This window comes from Lucilia sericata, unplaced genomic scaffold, assembly GCF_015586225.1.
Source record: "Lucilia sericata isolate MDLA Ls3-8-SP2 unplaced genomic scaffold, ASM1558622v1 Contig000096F_arrow, whole genome shotgun sequence".
Taxonomy (NCBI): Eukaryota; Metazoa; Arthropoda; class Insecta; order Diptera; family Calliphoridae; genus Lucilia; species Lucilia sericata.
The window spans coordinates 306,281-321,577 of NW_023994128.1; the positions used below are offsets into that span (position 1 = coordinate 306,281).

The 15,297-nt window shown below is 29.0% G+C and overlaps 1 protein-coding gene across 1 annotated transcript in view; it reads left to right on the forward strand.

Annotated features, from left to right (window-relative positions):
* Window positions 1-1,085: 1,085 nt before the first annotated feature.
* The window catches only part of LOC119599903 (probable serine/threonine-protein kinase DDB_G0282963), a 338,233-nt gene continuing 324,021 nt past the window's right edge, over window positions 1,086-15,297 (forward strand). The window contains exon 1 of the mRNA XM_037949845.1: window positions 1,086-2,217. The gene's annotated coding sequence lies outside the window, so the exon portion shown is untranslated. The remainder of the gene's footprint in view (window positions 2,218-15,297) is intronic.

Genomic DNA, 15,297 nt, shown 5'->3' on the forward strand with positions numbered 1-15,297 from the left:
AGGTTTGTCAAAAAAAAAAAAAATAAATAAAATAAAAATAATGAAGAAGACTTTTTACCCATTAACACACAAAACTTTTGTAACCAGAAACATTTGTACACACATGTGTACCTCCATACACCCAATACGTATAGTGTGTGTGTGTTAGTTAATATACGTCATACGTACATGGGGAAAAGCAACAACACAAAGCGTATTGCCAAAAATTACTAATAAAAACCACTTGTCAAAAGAGGTTATAAATAAATACATATCCAACAACAACAAACCGTTAAACATTAAAAGAATATTGTTATTAAAAGAAAAAAAAGCTTTTTCTTGTGCTGCTGCTTCTACATCAAATGAAAATATTAACAACAATAACAAAATATTTAAAGAAGAAAAGAATCAAATACAAATGTATGATAATTTGGGACTTTTGACAGGTTAAAATAAGAAACGTAAAAAATACAAAAATATGGCTTTTAGAGAGAGCCAAAAACAAAACAGAGAAATTTGTTTTCTTTTTAACCACTGTTTATGTGAGAGAGTGAGAGCATAAACAGTAGAGAGGGTGTTTTCTTATCACAACAGAGAGTGTATTTTGTGTATATTTTAGATAACAGCACAAACAAAACTGCATATAATTATTTGTGTTTGTTTTTATATTTCTTCGTGTTGGATTAAAAGAGAGTAAATTTTATTAAATAAAATAAATGTGGTGTGAGTATTTTATATTTAATTTAATTTAAAGCAGTTTCTTTTTTTATATAGTTTTTTACTGGAAAAATCTTTAAGCGGCTTGTACAGCAACAACAACAACAACATTAAAACTTGTAAAATAGTTGATATCTTGTCAAGTAGTTGTTCTTCTTGTTGTTGTAGTTGTCTTGTTTACATACATACAAAAACAAATAAACAATTATTTAGAAACTAAAGTCAATGGAAGAGAAGTATGTACTATGTAGTAGTAGAAAATGATAAAGAAGAAGAAGCAGTAGCAGTAAAAAAAATCACAACGTGTAGACAAAAACAATAACAAAACTAAACTCATCCATTCAATAACAACTAAACAAAACTACTGTTTTTTGTTGTTGTTTTGCTGTTTTGTTTTGCTTTTTTGACTTTGTGCTTGTCTGTGCTTGCTTTTTGACCAACCAATCGTTTGAGGTACAAAACAGTTCATAACGAAACTTTGTAGGCTGAAGTGTACAACTGCGGCTGTCGCGGCGGTAAATTGTGTTTTTTCCCATTTAATAATATTTGTGCTTAAACGATTATATTCACTCGCTCGAAATATTTAAATAAAAATTGTTTCGGTGAAAATCAAGTGTATTCCTACAATAACAACAAAAACATCTATCTATCTATAAATAAACAAATAAACCAAAAATAGTGAGTTCTGCCTTAACATTGATTTATTTTTGTGAGTGTATAAAAAATATTTATTTTTGGTTTTTGCATTTTTACATTATACATATGTACAAATAAAACAAATCAAAATACATAATAAAAAATTAAACGTTCTATTTAAAAGAATTTTTCATTTCGCTTTTTTGAGTCGTTTCGCTCGTTTATGTTTTTGACATCTATGTTGAACAGAAACAACAACATTTTCAGCAGAGACCCGCAGTAGTTCGATTGCGCGTATTTTCTATTTTGAAAGCAAAAACATCAATAACCTCCCAAAAAAAAAAGAAAAGTTTTCCGAATACTTGCATAAAGTAAATGAGTTCAACAACAACAATAACAAAAACATGAAAATAGCTCTGCATGTCAATTCAAAAATCTACCCAGAAATAATAAAAACAAAATACAAAAACAACGTGTAAGAAAACAACAAAACAACTTTCCATTAAAAAAATTCGTTTTTCACTAAAAAAAAGTAAAATACAAAAAAATAAACGTCAAAGAAAAATACTAAAAAAATAGAATCCAAAAGAATGTTTAACTAAATAAGAGAAAAGTTTTCACAAAAAGTCAAGAAATAGTAAAATATAAAAGAAAAAATCAAATAAAACAAGAAAATTTCTAAATCAAATACAAATTTGTGTGTCTACAGTTTTGATTTAAAAAAAAATTTTAAAAATACCTACTTAATAAATATTTTACTTATAAAAAGATAAAAGGTTTTGTTTTGTTAAAAATTTTAAATTTTTATTTCATCAATTGTATAAAATTTCATTGTTTTTTCAAACATTGCGGATACAAGTTTTTAATACTTCAGACTTTTTAAAGGTAAGTTTTAACTAAGAATTAATTATTAATCATAAATATTTAAATTAAATTGTGGTTATCGATTTGTAGTTGAAATTTTAAATCTTTATACTATGTGAAAAAATGTTGTAAAGCGAATTAGTCCATAACACTTAAAATTATTGTCATCAAAAAAGTTTGGAATACTTCAACATTGCATCCTGATTTATACACCGAATGGAAATAACAACACAGAATAGACATAGGAGTTCAGTGTATTTACTTGTAGCTAACATCTCCAAAGGTTTATATCTAATGTAACAAGATATAAACAAAATTAGCCGACACTATTATCATTGCAAATATTGGTCTCGATCTGAAGATTTCCTGCAAAGTTTTATATTAAATGTAACAAGATATAAACAAAATTAGCCGACATTATTATCATTGCAAATATTGTTCTCGATCTGAAGATCTCCTGCTGCAACAACAGTTATGGGAACTACCTTAGAAATTTTATCCGATGAGCTTTCTCTCCATCAGATTGCCTAACACCTTCACGGATTTTCACATACTTTCTCAAAAATATGTACGTCAGAGTACTAAAACCCAAGACGTTGGCTAATATAATCTACGTAAATATCTCAATGTTCCCACTTCCCACACACTAAGGTTGAAATATGTTCTCAGTTGCATTCCCTCCCTGTTCCAACTTAGACGAGAATTCTTTTCATATTTCCCTAGCCGTTCTACCAAACACGATCAACAAATCGAAACTCAGGTGAACGATTGTGGCTTTGTTTTTTGAAATTCGATAAGGCTTCGTATATGCATACTTAAACTGTATGAATTCAAATATATCGGATACTATAACAGAAGTTGCTTTAGTGCCTAATCCGCTCTTAAAGAAGAACATGCAAATATCATTATTTTTACTGATCTTGATCGTCATTCAACATAGAGAATTATATACAAATTTGAATGGTGATACTCTGCTCTATAAGAAGAACTTTCAAATGTTTTTACCGATCTTGAGATCGTTGCAGAATAAGATGTTGCTGAACTATCAACATGAACTATTTTATATATCAAACGAGTTTTATTTTGGAACAAAATATGCTGAATTGTTATAAATGTCACAAGGCGATCTTGTAAAAATAATGACAATGAGGTGTTTATATGGATCACTATATAGTATGAATTAGTCGTAGTTAAATCATATAGATTTAAGCAATCTACGTTTATTGGAATCACAGATAAATTACATCAGAAAAGGATCTCTGTTAAACCTTGATAAAAATTCGTATATGGGCATTTCGACCGAAAAGTATAATTTTGTCACATCACGTCACGCACCATTAACTGCCTATATCTAGGGAAAATATTTATATATATTTAAATTATTAATATTTTTATGTAGAGCTCTAATAGCTCTATACATAAGAAAAAGAAAGAACCAATTAAAAGATAAGATATTGTCAATTAATGTGCGTAACGTGTCAAATATACTTTTCGGTGGAAATGCCCATATGTAAGTTACACTATATGATTGGAAACATATCAGATCGAATGGAGTAACCACGTAACAGTTATTGTATAAGTTTCTTAAACGCATAAGAATTAGTACAACACCTTTTATATAACTACACCTCTCGATATGATAAACTAACAAATATTCTTGTTTTCACTGATCCTGATCGTCATTCAACATGGAGTCTTACATACATACATATATACAAATATCAGTAATGAATGATGATACTCTGCTCTATAAGAAGTACTTTCAAATATCATTGTTTTCAGTGATCTTGATCGTTATTCAACATGGAGTATTATATACAAATTTATATGATCAATATGATAATAAGAAAAACTATCAAAAATTGTTTTAATCAATCTTAATCTACATAAAACGTGGAGAATTATATATGAATAAATATCACAAAGACCAATTACCATTTACTGATCTATCAACACATTCTATTCAAACTATCAACACAGATCTTCAAACACTAAGAAAACTTTGCAAATAATGTACTTGAACTAATTTATTATGGAGAAATGTAGAGGTAAAAAACTAGTTACTACATTCATTTTACTAATGGAAGAGTTGGTCACATATTGAGACATGATAAACATTTGATGGAGGATCTGTTTAACATAACATTGTAACATACTCGTTTGTAATTTCAAAACATTGTGATATTGGAGAAAGTAGGTTATTTATCCATGATCATAAAGGATGTTATGCTTAAAACGGATACAGAAGTGAAGTGTTTCTAATTAGTCAATGTAAGAAAAATATATCTGTACTGCACACTTTATAGTGCCTTTATATATAGAGGCTTGGAGCAAAAATGTGTAAATTAATAGACTAAATTTATATATGCAACAATGGATGTATGGAACTATTATAAGGACTCAGTGATGTACGTTCCGTCATTTTTGTAGTGCATAGAAAATCATGGGAACATCTGAACTGAAGTCTATCTCTATAACTGGTATTGGAAATATTGGAAGAAGGTTATGAATAGTAATAAGAAAAGTAATTAACGGATATCATGAATACCTAATTATAGAAATAGCGTCAAAAAGGAATGTTTAAATCAATGGCATGAATCCTGTAGCAAAATGAAATATACACAATTTAATTTGTTAAGAAAAGGATTCTACTAAAGAGATGATAAAATCATGGAATCCTGATACTATAATAAGGCAAAGAAATATTATTTGATAGTAGTATTTGCGGATCCAATTGGAAATAATTAATAGCAATAAAAGTGAGAGCTTATATAAAGGGATTGAAGAGATCTTGCTTCTACCAAACAATTATTGATGATTATTTAAGAAATTGCAAATTGTTGATGGGAATTTTGGATATTGAGACCTTTGACCTCTCGCTTTGAATATTCTCCAACGGAGTAATTAATCCAGGCAAAGTGTCATTCATTGTGTGGATCAATCGTATTGGAAAAATCTTTGTTACGTGTTTTTATTGAGGATCGAGTTAAGTCTATTGTGTCAGCAGCGTTACTATACTACTTATTTTGGGAAACTCGCCAAAAATGACGAAACTGATGGAAGATCAAAGGTCCAAAAACTGTCTTCATCAAATTCATGGTCTGCATCACATTTCCTAATCCCTACACTGATATTATCGCTATTTATACGACTACGAGAGACATTAGAGAACTAAATCCCGAGACGTCGATCATTAATATTCACATAAACAGTTTTACATACCTCAATGTTCTGATCTCGAACGTGACAATATACTATCTGTACCAACTGTGTTGCAGACATTCCGGAAAATTAAATTGTCAATTAACAGATTATTTTATATTCTTCGGGCTGTAGGGTCTGCTTTTACGGAAAAATCGATAAGGCTTCGTATATGTATACTTACACTGTATGATTGGACACAAATCAGATCGCATGTACTGCGCACGAAACAATTATTACAGATGTTGTATACACGAAGAACATCTCTTATAAATATGTCTACAAGAAGAACTATCAAATATCAATGTTTTAACTGATCTTGATCGTCATACAACATGTAAAATTTGAATGAAGATCACAATGACCATGCTAACGTATTATAAAATGTTACTGAACTATCAACATATCCTATTTTATAAAGCCAACCATTCACGCAATATTTCGGACAGAATATGTTGATTATTATAAATGGTCACAAGGTGATCTGGCAAACTGATGGAAGATCATTGAGTACAATTATCGTTTTAAATAATTTGTTTGTTTATGTGAGACATTAAATAATAGAGTACCGATTATTTTTAAATGGTTATGACTAAATACTATAGCTATTAGCAATTAATATTATCAATACAGAATGTCTGAATCGAAGTACTTAATCTCTTTAGTATGTGATTTACTCTTAATTCTAAAACAATATATAAGACTTTCATCAGCTGACATTGGCCTTGACCAATTAATTATTTACATATATATTTTGTTGTTTTTGTTGGTTTTTAGAGACTTGCACTTTGCGTGCAAGGTTATCACGGAACCAATACAAATAAACAATTGTGTAAAAGTGTACTTAAGGCAAATATGAACTTTTAGTACAAGGGGTTATTTAACTTTTCTATAAATACCCGACTCTAGCAAAATTTATACGAGACCGGATTTCAATTTAAATCATCTTTAGTTATTTGTATTTTTTGCTTTTTATACATTCTTATCAATTTCTTATATGTGTTTTTATTTTATTTAACTGTATTGTGTTTATTTATATTCAACAACAATAACAAGCAGAAAATTAAGATTTTTCATGACAAAATAAAATTCACGTCACACACTCTTTTGCTTGTTTATATTGTGTATTTGTTTTTCCTTGCCTCTCTCTCTCTCACTGTCTTGGCCCAGCTCACCTTATTCCACAAAATTTAAAATTTACTCGCACACTCTCTCTCTCTCCTTTTCATGTTTTCCCTTTTGCCAGGTTAGTTCTTATCACAAAAGATTATAAGAGGTGATACCCCTCTGTTTATGTTTATACTAGAGGTTTTTTTAAAGTGTGTATGATACTATTGTTGTTGTTTTTATTGCTGATGATGATAGTCTCAAACGTGTGTTTTATTCGTCATTGCTGTTGTTGCTTTACATGTGTCGAGAGAAGACTCAAGAATTAAAATTTAAATGTTTTTTCTGAAGTTTCCTCTTTTTTAAGGTTTTTTTATTCTTATCATTTATTGTTTAGTTTAAGTTTTTTCTCTTATAAGACAAAATCGCCTGACCTTAGTTGCTGTCTTTATGTACTTTAGTTCTTGATTTAAAAGTCATAAAAAAGGTTTATGATTTCAAAAGAACCATTATGATTTAATAGGTTTCTTAGAAAAAATCCAAGTTACCGACCTAAGGTGAAAAAATATGAATTTTTTTATTCATTTTAAGATTGAACATTTTTCATAAGATTAAATATAGTTTGTACTTAGCTTAAACAGATTAGATCTAGAGTTTCACAGTGTTTCTTATATTCCCATAAACCGAAATAAGTAGAACTTCAATTATAATTCAGACTCCGGCTTTTTACGTTTGTTGGGATATTATTTTGTCTTTTAACAAACACGCGATTAGGCTATGCCTTACACTTCTCCTTGCAACGCATTTCTTTTTAAACGCCAAAGGATTTACGAATGACGTCCTTAAGGACTCCGGTTTTCTACTAGTTTTTCATTCTTTACTGGTTTAGAATAAACTTAAGCTTTGGATCTGCCATCGCCTTTGTAATTTGAATGACGACCATTTTGAAATTCTATTCCTCAAGATTCAACGGTTATGAGAGCTTATAGGCATTTCTTGATCATACTTTCTACCCTCATGATACAACTGTCTTTAAAGAGCTTATAAAAGAATTGATTAATCCGTACTCAAATCAATACGGAGCGGTTTTGGAAGTACGGTAAGTACAGGTTTTCTTAAACCAAATACAAAATACTTGATTCAAGTACGGATCAGTTAAGTACGAAGAACCTAATTTAACCCTTTCACGTACAAAACTAAACTGCTGGACTTTTTATGGATATGACTTCACTATACACTTTATTTCGACGTATATTGATCGTTTTTGAGGAAAAATGGAAAAAGTATTTTCGAAGGATATCGCAGGATATTAGCATGCAATGACAGCAAAAAGAACTTAGATTTCTTAGGAAATAAACATTTACTGTAGCTTTGAACTTAAAATTACTATCTAAATCGAGAAAATTGTAAAAAAAATCTTGGTTTACCGGTGTCCCGTATACGTAAAAGAGTTAAGTCTTTTTTGGATCAAAGTACAAATGTACTTTTTTCGAACATTTTCGGTTTAATTTAATCTCAAATGCATACTTGATTTCAGTTAATAATAAGATCGATTTAAGACTGTTAAAGTTTGAATCAATCCCAAAATGATCTTGATTTCAGAATTCAGGAGATTTCAGAAATAAAATTAATCACAAAAACAAAATAATTAAATAGGTGTGGACCACGTAATTCATAAGACTAAACCCAAAACTATTACTTTGCTAAAATTATGGGACTACATAATCCACACATCGTCCTATGTAATCCAGGCTATGGACCTCCCAAAACAAAAGGCTATGGACTTTCCAAAAACAATAAACATGATCCATGTCTGCATTACATAGGTCAATTAAACGGATCATTTAATCCAATGTTTGCAGGGGAGTAGTTTTAGGATTACCTAAATAATTTTTACATACTCCAATAATTTTTACATGGTATTTATTATCGGTGTAGCGATCAAATAAAGAAATATATTAAGTTTTGAATCTTTTTAAATCTTTTTCTTTAAAACCTAAATTAAATGAATATTCCCAAAAATAAACTTTCAAAGTATGTCAACTGAAACATCTGTTTAGCTGAGTTTGTTTTGTGTAATTTTACAAATTAAACTTTTATAGAAGTTCGACAGCACCATATTACGGCTGCATCTATATGCTGTGAACCAATTTTTTTAATTTGTGTTTGTTTGCCAGTATGTTAAAGGCATAAACTCATTAGCTCGGTCTCCCCATGGAATTTGTAATGAGCAATGTTCTTACTACAAACATACACTTGTTTTTTTTTTTTGTAATGTTATTCTTGATATTTTACACTAATGAACTACAAAATGTCATAAAATTAACTGAAACAAAAAGTCATAAAATTCATAAAAAAAAAAACAATAACACACAACTCATGCCCATCATCGCTCATAAAATGTTAAACAATTTCAAAATTTAAAATTTACAAGCAAAAATGCCAGACCGGGGCAATGTTTCTGCATAAATTTTATTTAACTTTATTATTTGTTTTTCTCTTCACAAATTTTTATTTAAATTATCTTTAGTTTTTATTGCATAATTCGTTGTTGTTTCTCATCTTTAACTTTTGCTTTAATCTTGAAACACAATTTGCCAATTTGTTAATTAAATGTGATTTTGCAAAAAAAAAAAAAAACTCATCACACAATTGAATAATGTTTTATAAAATTAAATAAAAAAGAAAAATAAAATTGATTTAAAACTGAAATTATTACAATTGTTGGGCTACTTTAGTTTCTACTGACCGTTTATTTACACCATAAATTATTATACGGTTGCTAATGAAAAATTATTATCATGCAAATAAATTAAATATTGTCAGTATTTCCCCCTACGATATTGTGTATATGTATATATGCATGCAAACTATAGGGTGTAGCTCCAAGTGTAAGAGACTTGTAAAATTAATTTCTGCAAATAGTATATAAAAGCTTATATTCGGATTTATTGATAATTTAAATTCCGCTTTAGAAGAAATCCTTTCCCACAACCATTAAGTTCAACTAAGATTCGATAGAGATCGGCTAGAGGCTATATATCCTAATCCTAACACTCAAGATTTATATATGGTAATAATTCCTCCTCGTTTTTGAACTACTTTAACACTATTCTCTTCAAATAAATTTTTATAAATAGTAGCTATCCCTATCACTTAAGCACTAGTCGCGGCGATTGCACAAAGTATACTGAGGCGTCACTATTTCTCTCTCTTTCGCTCACAAAAATTTCAATGAGTTTTAAAGCTTCATTTTATATAACTCTTCTCACCAAACGATTTCAGAAACAAACAATGCTGATTTTAGACTTTTTTTATGTCAAAATTAACACCTCTTTATACTTTTTGTGGCAATAGCCCTAGTCTTCCTCCATTTGCAATCCTTGTTATTAAAATTAGGAATATTAAAAACGGTATAATATTTATTTTATTATATTTTAAAACTGCTACATATTCCCCAAAAGATTAACAACATATGCGGTGCCAGATAATTTTAAAACGCTTAGCTGTAAATACTACGTATTTATTTAACTGTCATCATATAAATCACCCTGTTTTAATTTATAATACAAGTTATAATCAAAACAAATTGCACTCACTCTCCGCTGACGACGTCGTTTATTGTTATACCCTACATCACTTAAGAAGCGAGATTATAATGGGTTTATGCTGATGTTTGCAATGCCCAAAAATATTGGTCTTATACCGACTTCTGAGTTGATTATGTCTTGTCCGTCCGCCTGTAGTCAAATTTAATTTGGAAATAATGAAATTCGATACGCTATTATTTTGACCCAAGAATGAAGGCTGTATTTTTTTTGTAATTTTTCTTTGCTGAAATATTTTGAATTCAAGTTCAAAATCAAGCTCAAATCAATCCCATTTGGGATACATATATTCAATCACTTACATAAATTTTTATCTCAAATCTAGTATGCATCTTCAACCGAAAATTCTCAATACAAGTACATGGTAAGATCACTTTTAACGGATCCGTACTTCAATCAAGTATGTATTTTGTACTTATTTTTAGAAATGCATCCACATTCTGTTTTGAGTGCAGTGTCTCTATATAGATTAGATTAGAAAGGGCACTAAGCACCACGACCCTGTTTTGGATCTTTTGTGCAGCCCGTGAGTTCTCCATACCAGGTTCAATTCTCGTATGAAAATAACGGTTTTGATTAGTGAGAGGTGAATATATCCTCCGGGGCTAGTGAAGATTCTAGCTCGATGTTATCCTAGCATTGGACAGTTACACAACACGTTTTCAGAGATTTCTTTCTGACAGCCAAAAAATCTGCATAATTTTGATATGACGTTACCTAGATTGAATTGGTGATATCTGAAACCGACCGCAGTGTCCCGTGGATAATCCCTTTAGTATTCTAAGATTGTTTTTGTTAAGCGATAATCAATTTTGAGATTTTCCCTTAGATAGCTTAATTAAGCGTTTGTCTTTCTGAGCCCTGTTGTAGCTTCCCAGTGGCGAGCAAATTTCGATTCGACCCACGATTCGCATCTTTCTCTGGCATACCCTTGTGGGATACCAAAGAATGGTACGGGGTTGATAACTGGGCGATGAGCGCCCCAGGCAGTCCGTTCGTTGCCAGAATGGCCTTCATGGCCAGGTATCCAACATAATGTTAATTTGTTGTGTTTACCCATTAATACACCCGAAATGACTTCATATGATAGTAAGGCCTTGAGCGCCGCTTGACTGTCTGACATTATGTATATCCTTAGACCATTTGTCCTTCACCTTACGCACTCCATAGCACAGATGAAGATGGCATAAATTTCCGCTTGGAAGGCTGAGGTGTATTTTCCGATGGATATTTCATTCTGTTAAGTTAGGTCCACAAATAATTGCTCCAGTTTCACCATCTATTTGTTTGGATCCATCAGTAAATCAAACTTAATCAGCACTCTGTTGCCACCATGTTTGATTGGTCCATCGGTTTGTGTCAGGTACCATAACCTCAAAGGAGCGGTCAAAAACCAATGTTGGTGACCCATAACCATGAACGCGAATATATGGGACGTTGATGAATAATTTGATTATGCTTATATGCTCTTCCAAGTCACCAGTTTTTAGACTGGTAATCTACGGTAGGCGAATTGCAGGCCTCATCTTTAATAAGAATTTGCAAAGGTGGAATGTGAAGTAGGTAGGACATGTTTTCATGGCCCCCGTTATAGAGACACAGATGAGACGATAAAGTTTGTCCTGAGAAGCCCGAGTGGTTGTCTGTTCCACCTTTTGCCACCAGTATAAGACAGCATAAGTCAAAATGGGCTTTATTATGATATTAAAAGTATATGAGATCATTTTAGGTTTTAGACCCCATGTACTTCCAAATAGCCTTTGTCAGGCATATAATGTTCTAATGGCTTTATTGATCGTTCTGGATAAATGTGGGTTTCAATTTAGTTTTTGTCGTGAATGATCTTGATCCGAATTATGATCCGAAATCTCAATAATAGAACCATTTAGAGTTGGTTTGAAAAGTCTCAGAGATCTACTACTAGAATGGTATAACAATGATTTTTAAGGGGTTAATTGTTAGCCTTCTCTCTATATAAGTTGTCACTGTCAATTTTTGTAACGATTTGTAACAATTGACCCTATCCTCCATAAATTACTTCTAAATACAAGTACAGATTAAATTCAGCATTATAACTCTGTATGAATGTAAATCCCTCTATCAAATTTTTCCATTTTAAATATAATCGTAACTGGTGTAGTATAACTTATGGTCGACCATGCCTCACTATGCTTACTTGTTTGTATTATACAACAATAATTTTTAAGCAAGTAAGAAAAAAATTTAAAACTTTATTTAAGTACAGATTGTATTTTATTTTAAATAAATCCACTAAATTATATGCAAAATACGTAAAGAGTGACCAAAGTTTTGGCAAATATAACACAATTTCAAAAGAAGTAAATTCCAAGTGAAGATGATCTTAAGTAGAAATATGTATGTATGTGGCAATTAAAGTACACAGTTGGAAATGTCGGACAATAAAATATGTATTTGAAGTTTAATTGACCAACCGCTTAATTTCTTTATTAGTATTTTGTAAAATGTAGAAGATCGTTATAATCGTTATTTGGATTAGTCATTTTTAACTTTTTATACATTTTCAAAATTGTCTTGGTAACCCTTATAAAATGTTTCTATCATCTTCTATCTCTCTCTCTCTGTCACTCTCCCACAGTAATAAAACAATGATAATGTTAAAAGCAATAATGATAATATATTTTCACATGCATGAGAAACACATTCATTTTATACAATATTTATTTAATTTTTTTCTACATACATCCAAGGGAGAAATATACACAAAAAAAAAAAATTGTATACAAAATTTATTTACTAAATTAAATTTGACATAGTGATGGGTGTCGAGGGAAATTGCATTTGAAATTATTTAAATTTAATTTTATCTAAACAACTTTTTCATCTAATACAGACAAGGCAAGTAATGTATTTTTTAAAATAATTTGAAAATGCTTTTTGGAAAATTATCATGTAGATTCACATGTAATTGTAATTGGTTATAGTTGAATTACAAGTAATTAGTAATTTTTCAATTACAAATAATTGGTTATTCTTCAATTATAATTGCAAATAATTTGTAATTGATAATTTACATGTAATTGTAATTGTTTATGGTTCAATTACTAGTAATTAGTAATTTTTCAATCACAAGGAATTGGTAATTATTCAATTACAAGTAATTGGTTATTATTCAATTATAATTGCAAATAATTTGTAATTGATAATTTACATGTAATTGTTTATAGTTCAATTACTAGTAATTAGTAATTTTTCAATCATAAGTGAATTCTTCAATTATAATTGCAAACAATTTGTAATTGATAATTTAAATGTAATTGTTTATAGTTCAATTACTAGTAATTAGTAATTAGTAATTTTTCAATCACAAGTAAATGGTAATTCTTCAATTATAATTGAAAATATTTTGTAATTGGATATTGCTCTATTATTTATTACAAGTTATTGTAATTGATTCTGTACTGAATTGCTTAAAGTACTTGATTCATAAACAATTAATAATGTTAATAATATTACAAGAATTTTTATTGGAATAAATGATTAAACAAATATTTTTAATTTCATAAATATAGAGGCTAATGTTTATAATCCTTTAAATATCTGCTATCAAACACTTACATATATTTAAACATTTTTCCAACGTCTAAATTGTATACAAATTTTGCCATATTTTCAAAAGAAAACAAATATATACAAATTACAAATGTTGAATATCATTTTATTTTCGACATATTTCTGTTAGGTGTTTATTTTTTTTAAAGAAAACAATTAAATGTTTTTAATAATACTTATTTTCTTATCATCAGTATTCGTGCCAATTTAAGTTTAAGTTTATGACTTTTGCTATGTGTTTTCTTTGTCATTTTCATAAACGTTGCAATTAAATGTTCATATTTGTTTAAAACGTTAATTCACACCCTACATTTTATAGAGTGTTATAGAAGGGGGCGGTAATGAGCTGTTTGTTATAAAGAATAAACGAGACACGTACACAAATAATTCTCACATAGTTCATGTTTAAAGTGATTAACAGAAATGTGAATTATTACGAATAATTTAAGCAGAAAGTGTTGAAAATAATTAATGTATTAAATTTCTAGTTTACTGTTATTTTCGCAAAAGTTAAACATTTTAAAAGATTAGAGGTATTAAATATGAAAAAATTTAAAATTCTTGTTATAATTTCAGATTTCTCAGTTTCAGTGTAAAGTTTAATTTATACTGACTTTAAAATTCGTTGCAACTAAAAATGCCAATTTTACCCACAATTGTTTTATTTTATTTGTTTTTGTCTTACTTATTGCAAAATGCAGACATGAGTATAAATAATTGTGATGCAATTTATGATTTCCAAATATTAATTTATTTTATATATTTAAATTTTAATATGGGACTTAGCTTAAGTGTGTTTTTGGAAATAGAAATTGTAAAGTAGTTGTATTGTAATAAAATGTTTTGTAAATAGAAACTCAAATAGAACCTTGTTTGGTTATTTAAGTGTTTTATGGATTTATATGGTTATAGTTTTATTACAAAAGTTTTTAAATTGTTTTTGTCTCTCTGGACATTATTTATTGTTTTACTAGTATAATTGCTGCATTGAATATGCATTGTACTTATATGTATAAAATAATATGTGTTTAAATACCAGAGATACTTTTTTGAGTTTTTGTTTAGAGAAAATTTATGAAAGATTCAAAACTTTCTTTTACACACTAGCTTTTTTGTAAGAGAAGGAGTGAAAGTTAGAATTTTAGGGATAATATGCAGTTTTAAACTTATTTTTATTATTTTTTACAAAAATCTTTAATGCAAAATCTAAGGGCTATAGTTTCGACTATAGACCAGTCTATAGTCTATACACACAGAAAAAAGATCGATTGGAAATCGATCACAGTTATAATTATCTGTTTACTATAAGAGAAAAATAGTTGTAGTTATTAAAAAACAATACATTCAACATATTTTATATAATTACAACTGAAAAAACATAACTGTGATGGAACTAGGGTTCGCCTAACTAGTAATTCAGTTAATCTAACCAACTTGAGCTTTATAAACGGTTATTTTAATTATATTATTTAGCAAGATCGAATTAAATATATAATTATTTGCTTTAACTGTAAATATCAGTACTTGTAATCAAAATTTTGATTATTAATGCCAAACATTTGTTTTTAGTTATGGTACCAAAATAATTCAAATA